Here is a 12,178-nt window from a genome sequence, read left to right as displayed (position 1 = left end):
TGAATGTGAGCTAAAGTCTAGCTGTTCTCCACAGTAGACTTGGGACTTAATCCTTACGTCCTTGGACTTCTGTCCAGGTTCTCAGCCCACGTGGGCTTATTATCTACAAAAGGCTTAATATTAACCTTGCTAACTCTTTGGCACACACTTCTTGAAGCAGCTGGTTGTGTGATTAACATGATAAATGGGTAGTGCCTTTTACTTGGTGCAGTCAGTTCAAATTCTCTATTGTTGTTTGGTTACTTTTATTTAGTTTTTAGAATGGTGCCAGACACTCACTGTGCTACTTAACAAATACATATTGATGATGATTGTAACTATCATCACTATTAAGGGATGTTGGGCTGTCATTAGACTTGTGGATTCAATTGAATGAGAGTAACATTTAGCCAGGGTCATTTCTGGAATAATACAGGGAATACATGCCATAATACAGGATTGCTGGGTTTTGCCAAAGAGAGATAGTGAGTTACAGTCCTTCTTCTCAAGTATTGCAGTATTCTTTAAAAAATATTTTACTTCTGCAGCCTCTAGCTTCTGACCTCATCTTACACAGTTCCATTTTAAACACAATGTTTCTGTCATTTCAGTCTTTTCTCCACAGTCTTCCCCAATGAAATATAAACTTTGCAGCCTTGTATTCTCAGTTGCTCTGCTCTTGCCCCACCCCTTACTCTCCAACACACCCATGCACACACACGCGGTGTCAAAGTGCTTCAACTTCGTTATATTCCTTCTCTTAAATATCTCATCAGTTTTCACAGTTAATCTATTCCTTATTACATACATGTGGAATCTGTCAGTTCCTGCCACGTAACAAATAACCTTGAAATTTCAGTAGCATACAACAATGAGCATTGGTGTTTCCCTCCTGAGGTAGTGGGTTGGCAGCAGGGACTGACCTTCAAGCTGCAGTCACTGGAGTGGGTCATTTCCACCTGGCTCTTATCCTGGCCCTGGGGCCATCAGGCCAGCTGACATATTTCTCTCATAAAAATGGCCAAAGTATAAGAGGGCAAGCCCCACTGTGTGAGCTCATTTCAAGTTCCTGCTTATCACAACTGCAATCAACACGTTGCCCAAAGAAAGTCACACGGCCACGCCAAAGTTGAAGAGATGGGAAAGTATTCTCTGATATTTATGGACAGAACTGCAAAGTTACACGGTAAAGGGTGGATACAGAGAGGGATGAAGAATGTGGTCCAAAACTCAATCTATCACTGTGATGAGACAATTCGTGCCTTTTCATGTTCCCAGCCTGTATTTTTTGTCCTCTGTCATCTCCTAGTACTTAGAGTTGCAGTTATAAACAAAAATGAGTTCAGGGAATATAACATGCAGAATGTGCATCCTGGATTTGACTCATATGTGATCACGAGGGAGGAATTATGGTTTGCTACGCCTAAACTAATGATGCAGTAAAGGGGAAGGTGAGCACTGCAATAAATTTTGAGAAAAATCAAGAATGAACAGTAACCTAAATAAAAATCAGTTGTTCTTTTATGTTACTAATTAATACAAATGAACAAATGCCATGGGTTTTCTTTGAAAAACTAGATTATAATTGTGAGATTGTACAGAGTCAATCATTTCTGCTTTATCTTTCATTATCTCTAAATCACCCAGTGTTGTGTTGTAAATACAATATTAAAAACACTGAATTAGGGGCTTCCCTGGTGGCGCAGTGGTTGAGAGTCCGCCGGCCGATGCAGGGGACGTGGGTTCGTGCCCTGGTCTGGGAGGATCCCGTGTGCCGCGGAGCGGCTGGGCCCGTGAGCCATGGCTGCTGAGCCTGCGGGTCCGGAGCCTGTGCTCCGCAACGGGAGAGGCCACAGCGGTGAGAGGCCCGCGTACCCAAAAAAACACAAAAACAGAAACAAAAAAACCCACTGAATCCACTTAACACATATTAGAATGGCTAAATTTTATAAATCCTAAATATTCCAAAACTAGTGAGGATGCAGAGTAAATGGAACTCTCCTGCATTGCTGGTGGGAATACAAAAGTGGTCAGCCACTTTGGAAAAGAGTTTGTGATTTCTTATGAAGTAAAACACGTACCATAAGAAATAGCAATCCCATTTCTAGGAATCCTTTGCATCTTTTGTCTAGGATGCAACAGTGTTTTTTTTTCCTTTGGGGCTTCTCTTTAGGGACGCCATGTTTGTTTTGCTATCTTTTACTTTCTTTTCAATTCCCCCCAAATTACTAGGCTTTCTATTTACTCACTTTTTTTTCTGTTCTCCTCATTTCTCATGATTTCAAAGATGCCGATTACAAAGCTGTCCTTATAGATCTTCCAAAGTCAAACTATATTCTATTCTCTCTGTTCTCTCTGTCACTATGCAAAATGTGAGTTACTCTTGTGTGTATTACTTGCCATCAACTAGACAAAAGCCTGTGACCCTTACAGATAGTCTTCTTATGATCATGGTCCTTAATTCTTTTATCACCCTAATACATTTGCACTGATTTAAAAGGTGAAATATAGAGATTTCTGTAGCAAACATAAGCTATGGGTCTCCACTCATTGATATCCAAATATGTGCTGTTATATGTGTGCATAATAAAATCCTCTGCTTGAGGAAACATCTTTAATATCTCCTCATGATATAAATGTGCTAAATGGTGAGTTATGTCGGACATACATCATTTCTCACAGCGGATGCATTTCACATGCCAGGAAACTTAATTAGATGTGATGTTTAAGTAAAAGAGGGTTAACGTTGTTTCAATTTGCTGGGTTCGCTGTCAAGCTGCCACACAGTTCTGCCAGCAGCCCACCATGTCAGAGACCACAGCTAGAGCACAGGGTAGCACGTCTTCCCTCACTTCCTCTCTTTCTCCTGTTTTTGATGTCTTTCTCACCACTGCCTCCTTGCACTGTAATAAGTCTTCATTATAGTCAATAAAAAGGGAAAACAAAAACCAAAACAATCAATAACAATGAAAAAAACCTCCTTCGGTTGTGCCTTGCCCCCAGTCCTTTTTCCATCTCTGTTCTTCGATCACTGCCAAAAATTACAAGTAAAAAGGCTTCAGTTACTTATCATCTTCGTCCCTCAATACTCTGAAGACCTATATTTCAGTTTAACAATCTATGATACCTAAACGATGCTGCTCTTCCAGAGTCTCTGATGAATCCCCACTTGCAAAATCCACGTGCCTCTTCTAGACTTCATCCTCATGTAATTTTCTGCAGTACTTGACATTACTGATCACTGATTCCTCCTTGTTGGGCTCCCTCTTGGCTTCTTTTTAATCTCCTCATTCTCATTCTACTACTGGACAGCTTCTTCTTTGGTCTTTGGACTCAGACTAATCTGGCTTAAACTTTTGTCTTGGTCACTTATCCACTGTGTGCCTATGGAAAAGATACTTTAATGGTATATACAGTTATAATTTGGGGTAAAACACCCAACTTTACAGAGTTACTGTGAGGATTAAATATCTAACACACTGCCTGAAATATGGTGGACTCACTACCCGGGAGATGTTCTGTGTTATTATCTTCTCTTCAATGTCTCTTTCTCTTATTGGAACTCTATCCTTTAATAGCATCATTTCAACCCATAGCAATTCCTTCTCACTCTCTATCTTCATATCCCATCAGTGGCCAAGTCATGTTGATTTTGTTTTTCTTTTCACTTTTCCTTGCATCTATACCTAACTTTCTCTGTATAGGCTCTTATTATCTATAACTTAGATCATTGCAAAACTTTCCAATTGTTTTGCTGCGTTCAGTATCTTATTCCTCCAAATCATCCTTCATACTGCCATCTAAGTTGTTTTCCTAAGGAACAGCAATAATGCCTTTACATTTTCCCTCAGATTGCTTCAGTGGCTCCTAATTGCCTGGAGTATAATGAGAAAACTTCTTAACTAAGCATTCACAGTCCTTCTCAGTCTGATTTTTAGTTGCCTTTTCAGTTTTATCTCCTCCTACTACTCTTTATGAGTTCTTTGCTCTAGCCAGATTGAATAACTAACTGTTCTTCAAGGAAGCTCAATAAAGCATGCTCAATACATTTCCAATCTTTGCAAGGTCTCTCTTTCCTTAATAAATTCCAGTTAGACACAGCAGCTTCTGCCTCAGGCTTCATGTAGTATGTTGCTTGTATCTCTGTTAAGTGTTTTATTTCTTCCTTTCTCTCTTATATTGGTATTAGGTATGTGGGTGTCTTTCTTCACCACAAGTTGAGCCCATTGGAAGGAGAAATTACAATACAATAAAGCCAGTAAAATAGAAATTAAAGTAGAAAAACAGGACTGAAAAAAATAAAGCAGACCAACATTATAGCCCAAGACAACTGCTGTGATTATTACTAAACTGTGCTCTGAATTTCTGAGTACACTGAACTTCTGAATTCAATAATTCATTTCCCAAATATAATTTGAATGTCTTCCTTAAGTCTTGCACTGTGCTAAATTCTTGGGAATGAAATGCAAACTTCACAGGGAACTTTAAATGGCAAGTTACATATCTCAAATTTTCCAAGAAAAAGAGACAACATGCTTTGCAAGAAGCAAACTTTCTTTTAGTACTAATGTTTGAGAAATGATTGGGATCTTATGAGGAAGTCATTGAAAAAATAATGAACAGGAGCCTCAACTATTCTCTCACAAAGATATAGAAGCGAATATCCATACGACTGTTAAAAAGCAATTTGTATCACTACATTATATGTAATATCCAAAAGTACTAGTGCCTCTGTTCATCAAAGTATTTTTGGTATTTTCATTAAACATAGCCAAATTCATTGATAACAGCATCTTTGACACATTAGTTAAATTCGTTCTATGCATTTATTTTACATTTAGCAGTAAGTAATCCTTAACTGACAGTCCTTATTACTGGCATTTCCCAATTTATTGTGTAAATTGTGACTATAGCCACTAATTAACTATTCAAATAAGCAAACTGTATGAAATAAATCTGCACCCACCTCTTGAAACAAATAAATCTTACTTTCCCTTAAGTTCATAAATAATTGCATGTGTATGTATGTGTGTGTGTATCTTTAATGTAGGTCCTGCAATTTTCTCTGACTTGCGATGTTAGTCTTTGGAATCAGAACACAGTAAGCCGGTATGAGCTTGCAGGTTTCTCCCCTGCCTGTCTGTCAAGGTTCTGTTTCCTTCTCAGGGATTATTTCCACTCCCTTCACCACGCTTTCTAGTTTTCTGCATTTCCTCACCTAATACATAATGAACAATGGGTTGAAACCATCTATTCTATTTCTTCAACTGAAGCAAAGTGAAACAATAAAATAATATCTACAGACAGTGGTTAGCTCTTAAACAACTGATTTTTTATTCTTATGGTAAGATGTTTTTAGTTGTGAACATGCTGCTTATGTGATCTGCCAAAAAAAGATGATTTTGCACTGTGTGAACAATTTTCCATTGTTTACCAACGCATAAGAGTGGTTAGAAGACACATTCCTACTACGAGTCTACCGGTTTCACTTTACAAAATTTTAACAACCTTGGATAGTGTGGATAAAAATCCAGATGCATGAAGATTTTTGATTTGAGTCTTGAATGTGATCAAAGCATAATACGCTTCTTCTAGGTTATGAGTTACTCACTGGGACTTATTTAAAACCCAGGCAAGCACCCTCTAGGTTTGGGAACACAGCAGGAATTCAATAAATGCTGAATTATCAGTAATAGAAGCATCTTTCACTCTTCTTTTCCCTAGTAATCTTTATATTCTTGCCAAGTCACGTAGAACTTAAAATCAGATAGAAATAATTGATGCTGATGATAACATGTGTCACTAGTCACAAAATGCCATCTCTGGAGGTGATGCTTACACTAAAACATCAGTTATTGTTCTACAGAATATAGCATACTAGATATTTTTCTGAATGAGAAATATGTATATATATATATATATACACACACACATATATATTTAATAGTATGGCTTATGTAATTGGCATATATAATGCATACATTATATTTATTTTTATATGTAATATATAATATTTGCATGGCATATCTTTTTTCACTCTTTCAATTACCTACGCTATTGAGTTTGCAATGAGTTTTTGTAAACGATGTATAGTCAGGTTGTGTTTTTCTCCACTCTTTCAATCTCAGTCTTTTTACAGGTGCACATCCATCAATCATATTTAAGATAATTACTGATATGTCTAAATTTAAGTCTTCCATTTCATTATTTTTGTGTTGCTTTCTTCTTGTTCTTACTCCTGTTTCCTTTTTTTCTTTTTTGACTTCCTGTGAATTACTTGAAAATATTTTTAGGATTCTATTTTGATTTATTTACAATGTTTTGAGTGTGTCTCTTTTAAATTGGTTACACTGATATTATAGTATTATATGTGATATCACATCATACTAGTACCAATATTTTACCATTTACAGTTCAATGTGGAAACCTTATTTTCATTTAGGTCCCTTTACTGTCCTCACATTTAAATATAATTATGTAAATATAATTATCTTAATAACAGATGAAGTTAGAATTTTTGTTTCAATTATAAGATTTATAAAACTCATGAGTTAAAGGATAGTCTATTGTATGTACTCAATCTGCTCCTTCCACTGTTCTTCTACATTCCTTATGCTCTAAGATTCTTTCCTTTGGAAGATTCCTTCTGTTTTAATAATTTCTGTGGCCAGTATTGAGAGTAGGTCTGTAGTGACTAAACCTTAATTTTTCTTGGTCTGAGAAAGTCTTTATTACCCTTTCATTCCTTGAGGATAGTTTCCTGTGTATAGAATTCACTGTTGACTGTTTTTTTCTCAGTGATTGAAAAATACGTCACTTCCATCTGGCCTCCATGGTTTCATAAAAGAAATCCACTATCATTGAATCGTTTCATTGGCGTTCCCCTATGGGTAGTGTGCCATTTCACTCTGGCGACATTCAGGATTTTTTCTTTGTCTTTTGTTTTCAAAAGTTTAATTACACTGTCTCTTGGCATAGATTTCTTTGGGCTTATCCGTTTTGGGGATCACTCAATTTCTTGAATCTGTAGGTTTGTGTCTTTTGCCAAGTTTGGACGTTTTCAGTGATTATTTCTTTGAATACTCTTCCAGCCTCACCAGTTCACTTTTTCCTCTTTCATGGGATAGCGATAATAAGAATGTTAGATCTTTAGTTAACATTAGGGGAGAGGGCTGGTTTTTAGGTGTGTGCTTTTCAGACTGAGTAAATTCTATTAATTCAATCTAAAATTCACTGGTTCTATCCTCTGTCATCTCCACTCATTTTCTAATGAGTCCACCCCACGTTTGTTTTGATTTCAGTTATTATATTTTTTAATTCTATAATTTCCATTTGGCTCTTTTCATGACTTTTATTTCTTTGCCAAGATTTTCCATTTTTCATTTCTTTCAAGAAAATTTGTAATTGATTGTTGAAGCATTTTGATGATGGTTTGCTTTAAAACTCATGTCAGACAATTCCAACATATGATTCCTCTAGGTGTTGGTGTCAGCTGTCTTTTCTCATTCAAATTTAATTTTCCTGATTCTTAGTATGATGTATGCTTTTCTGTTTTATCTTGGGCATTTTGTCTGTTATGCCAGGAGATTCAGAGTTTTATTTTAATCTTTTATTTTAGCTAGAAGTCACCGGTTTAGACTTTATATGTGGGTCTAGAACTACTTTTGTGGATTGCAGTTCCGATGGCAATTTAAATTTTCAAAGCTTTGTGATGTTATTTTGGCCTACTTGAATTATCTGGTGTTGCTGGGGATACTACTGGTCCTGCCGATACTGCCTCGTGGGACAGGAGGGGATTTTCTGGGCCAGACAGCCTAGTATCTCTCAGTGGGGTAGAGGAGTCTCCAGCCTCAGGCTTGGCCCACAGGAACCAAGAAGCTTCCCTGGTCTGAGCCCTTGTTGGGGTGAAATCCTCTTGACACTGTTGCCTGCCCCATTCCCATCTCTCTCCTTGGGGAGGGGAGTGGAGTACATTTCCTGATGCTTATTATTAACAGGGCTCCAACGGTCCCCCTTTCTGGTGATGCTGGGCTCTTCTGATGTTGTAGGAGAGACTTCTGCTCAACCTGACGTAAGAGTGAGCCTACCTGGACTGCCTTCTGTTGCTAGGCTGGAGTGCGAAAATGCTGTGCCTGGGTCATGTTTTTCTGATGGGTGGGCCATCATAAGATGCCCTACTGCTGCTTTCTTCCTTCAGTCCCATGATCCCAAACCAGTTCTTCCTCTTATCACCTTTCAGGGTCTCCTTTTTTTGTCTCTTGTACTCTTTCCAGTGGTTGTAGCTGTACTTACCAAGGAAGATCAAGAAGAAATAAGTCTATGCCACCGTGTTGGGTCAAGATGGTCCCATCAAGACCATATTATGTCAAAGTTGAATCAGGTAATCAGATAAGATTTTTGAAAAGGATGTCTTTATAATTCATTCAATTTATCGCTCAAAACCCTTGTACTGTTTACTGATAGTATGCAGCGTCTACATTAGGTTTTAAAAGAATGGGACTTTCTACACAATGATGAAATTCCTACCCCTAGTTGGCCTGAAATCTTAATGATAAGGATAATTAAAACAAGAAACAAGTAACAAGAAACAAGGATAATTAAAACAAGAAACAAGAAACAAGTAAATAATTAAAACAAGAAACAAGTAAAGGCAACTACAGGGAATAAATATATGTGTGTAAGATCGTTCTGTACATGACAAACCGTGTATGTAGGGAATAAAACTTTGATCAAAGACAATAGAAGATGGAATGGAATGGGAAGATTTAAGGAGGTTTGGCCATAACATTGAAATTAGAAGAAAGACATCCATTGAGAGTTTTCGTAAGTACATTGTCGCTTATGCCTCAAGTTCTGCTTCACTTCACTAAGGTAACCTTGAGTATGTATCACACCATCTGTCCAGGAGAATGTTTCCATTCAGTGAGATTTGTGGCCCTTATTCTTCTGGTCCTTTTATCTGTCACTTTGACTATTGCTGTGTTCCATATGCTCTCTTCCTTTATGGTCTATACTGTGTGTCCCTGACTGCACAAAAATAGTTGTGTGTTTGGTATTTTTGATCTATGGGCTCTTAGTGAAATGCAGCAATCGTTGCAGTTTCATACCGAAGCAGTTTAAGCATCCAAGGAACAGAGACATAATATAATCACCAGGCTGCCATGAGGCACAGGCCACAATTGCAAAGACACGTCATGTACCTTGACCTGGGTCTTCTAATTTGGGTTTCTTTTATAGTAATTTCTTCCTTATTGTAATTTTCCTAAATATCATATTATCTATTTTTCCTCTATTACTAGCCTTTTCATATAGAGACATTTCGAGCCATATCATCTTGGGCATTTTAGTCATTCGCTAACTAAATCAGTATTTATGGAGCAACTGCAATGGGGAAAGCAGTATGTTAGACACTGGAAATATGCACATAATTTATACATGGATTCTGCCTTCATTTGTCTTACTGTCTAACAATAGGAGTCAGGACATTTACATAAATGCCTTTGTTTTAAGTATGCAAAAGATTTACGAAGAAGAGATACGGATATTCAGAAAAGGAATAGATTCTTTTGGATTGGATGAAGGAAAAACTTCATAATGGGACTGACATTTAAAATAGGCGTTCTAATGTTGCTTTGAACTTGGATACTGAAGTTTAAGGAAAAGAGCACTTTGGGCACACAAAACAGTATGAATAAAGGGAAAGGTGGACTTACAATGGAGTTCGTAGAGGGAACAGTGAATAGATTACAAGATAGAAATACTTTTAGCTATAAGAAACAGGAAACCTTTCTAAACAGTGATTTAAACATAAGAATATTTGTAGAATACTTATAGAGAGCCTTAAGACAAAACAGCTCAAGATAAGTTTCTTGATTCAGGCATATCCTGAAAGACCCAGACCATTTCCATCCTTCCATTCTTGCATCATTACCATGTTAGCCTTTATCCTTGAACTTCCCCCTTTATCTCATTTTTTAGAATTAAACTGCACGTCCACGTCTAGACCATGGGGAGGAAGGAGTAGAAATGACAAATGCCATTCTGATTCCTTCTCTGAAGGACTGTTGTTTCCCCAGAAAAAGACAGAGTTGGAAAAATAAAAGAGGCCATGGTGGTGGACAGGTAATCTGATAAGCAGCTGGCAGTGTGTCTGCCAGACTTCCTTTGGCTTCACTTTGGGTTTTCAATGTTTACAGGGATACACTGGGTGAAAACTTAGGAACTGTGTTTTGAGACCAATCCATATTGTTCAATCCAGTGGTCACAGTTCAGCCCTCCACTCACCTGACCTCTTTTGACATTTGACCCTTTTAACTGTCCCTCCTTCTTAAGCTCTCGTGTCACCCCCTTTTCCCATTGTTTCCCTTCTTCCTCTTTAGTTGCTCCTTCTCAATGTACTTTGCTGGTGCTCTTCTGCTCCTCACAGAAATGTCAAGGTTCCTGGTTTCTCTCCCAGGTCCTTGCCTCTTCTCACTACTCCAAATGAAATTCATATGCCATCTTATATATGTTTGCTGCTATATTGCTTCTAAATCTCTAGCACAAGCCTCAAACTGTTCTTCCAGCTTTTATACTTATTTTTTTTTAAGAGAGAGATTGTTAACTTTGTTTATTTATTTATTTGGCTGCGCCAGGTCTTAGTTGCCGCATGCGAGCTCTTCATTGCAGCATGCGGGATCTTTTCGTTGCATCCTGCGGGCTCTTAGCTGCGGCATGCGGGATGTAGTTCCCTGACCAGGGATCAAGTCTGGGCCCCCCCTGCTCGGAGTTCCAACTGCTGGACCACCAGGGAAGTCCCTGTATTTATTTTTGACTTTGGGGTCCCTCCAATCCGTTTTACACCTTCTGCTTTCACTCACATTGCCGCTACCTGGTATACTATGTTCCTTCGCATTTTTGTGTGGTAAATTAATTCTCATTCAGGCTATAGTTCAAGTGACATTCCTTTCAAGATGTTCTCTTATATTCTCATGTTGATTCTCCTCCTCTGTGCTATCTGATACTTATTTTTTCGCTGTAGCCATTCTTTTAGAGACAACTTATCTTTCTCCCCAAGAGAAAAATAGGTAATTTATTGCAACCAATTGTATTCCAGATTTCTTTAACACTTCTACAAAATTACATTCTATCACATCAGCTCACACAGCATCAAACTTACCAGAGGAAGGAAACAACTATATTTACATTTAAAATGAATTATTTTTAGTGCACTTGTGGGTATAAGATGTGGTGTACATCCATTTGAACTTCTCTATTCTGTACTTTTAAGGTACTGCCTTTTCTCTATTAGACTTTAGCTAAAGGTACACATAGTTTGCTCCAGAGATTACTCAATTTATTTGTATAATGAGACTGGGTAGAGCCACGTTATCCAATTAAACTAATAACTTACATTCTATCCTGTCTCATAGATCCACCTGTATTAACAGATTAAGTTGTTTGCAGAGTACATCCATTAAAATACAAGCTCTTGAAGGGCGAGTATCTGTGTATCTTATATGCCTAGGCACCAAATAGGGATTTAATAAATTTTTAATTAATTAAAATGCTTAGTATTGATTGACTGGTAAATTTTAATTCACTGAGAACAATAACTTGAGTGATCTTTAATAGTGCACTAATATTTGTATTGAGTGTATTAAGGTAAAATAGAAACAGGAGGTCTGGCAGTATTAGTGATTATCATTCGTACTACTCTTATGCTAACATACTGATCAATTGTGTTGTTTATCGCTCTTTGCTAATTATTTATTGACCGTACTACCAGCCTTTGTTCTCACTTAACAAACTGCATGATGGTGCACTTTGTGTCTGAAATATTGTACATTGTCTGAGTCTTGTCCTCCTGCAAAACAGATGGCTAAGAAATCTCTCTACCTCTTTATGTCCCTTGAAACAACTAACCACAAAGAAGCACTCTGCTCTCCTTTACTCAGAGGTAACACCCATCTCCAACCCGCCTTGTGACTCCCATAAGACTCATTGGCCAGCCTTCTTCACGATCACCTTGTTTAGTTGCCTCTGTAAGACCCCAAGTTTTCTCCTTCCTCGAGACATTCTACATTAAGAAATATATTTCCTAATGCAATAGCCTGAATAAAATTTTCCCCTTAATTGTGTAATACAGTCTGTCTTTCATGTGAGAGATGCCTTGGGATAGAAATACATGATTAGGATAAAATAAACAAGTAAAATTAAA

The sequence above is a fragment of the Lagenorhynchus albirostris genome, chromosome 17, assembly GCF_949774975.1.
Source record: "Lagenorhynchus albirostris chromosome 17, mLagAlb1.1, whole genome shotgun sequence".
In the NCBI taxonomy this organism is placed as follows: domain Eukaryota; kingdom Metazoa; phylum Chordata; class Mammalia; order Artiodactyla; family Delphinidae; genus Lagenorhynchus; species Lagenorhynchus albirostris.
This window is presented reverse-complemented; position numbering follows the sequence as displayed.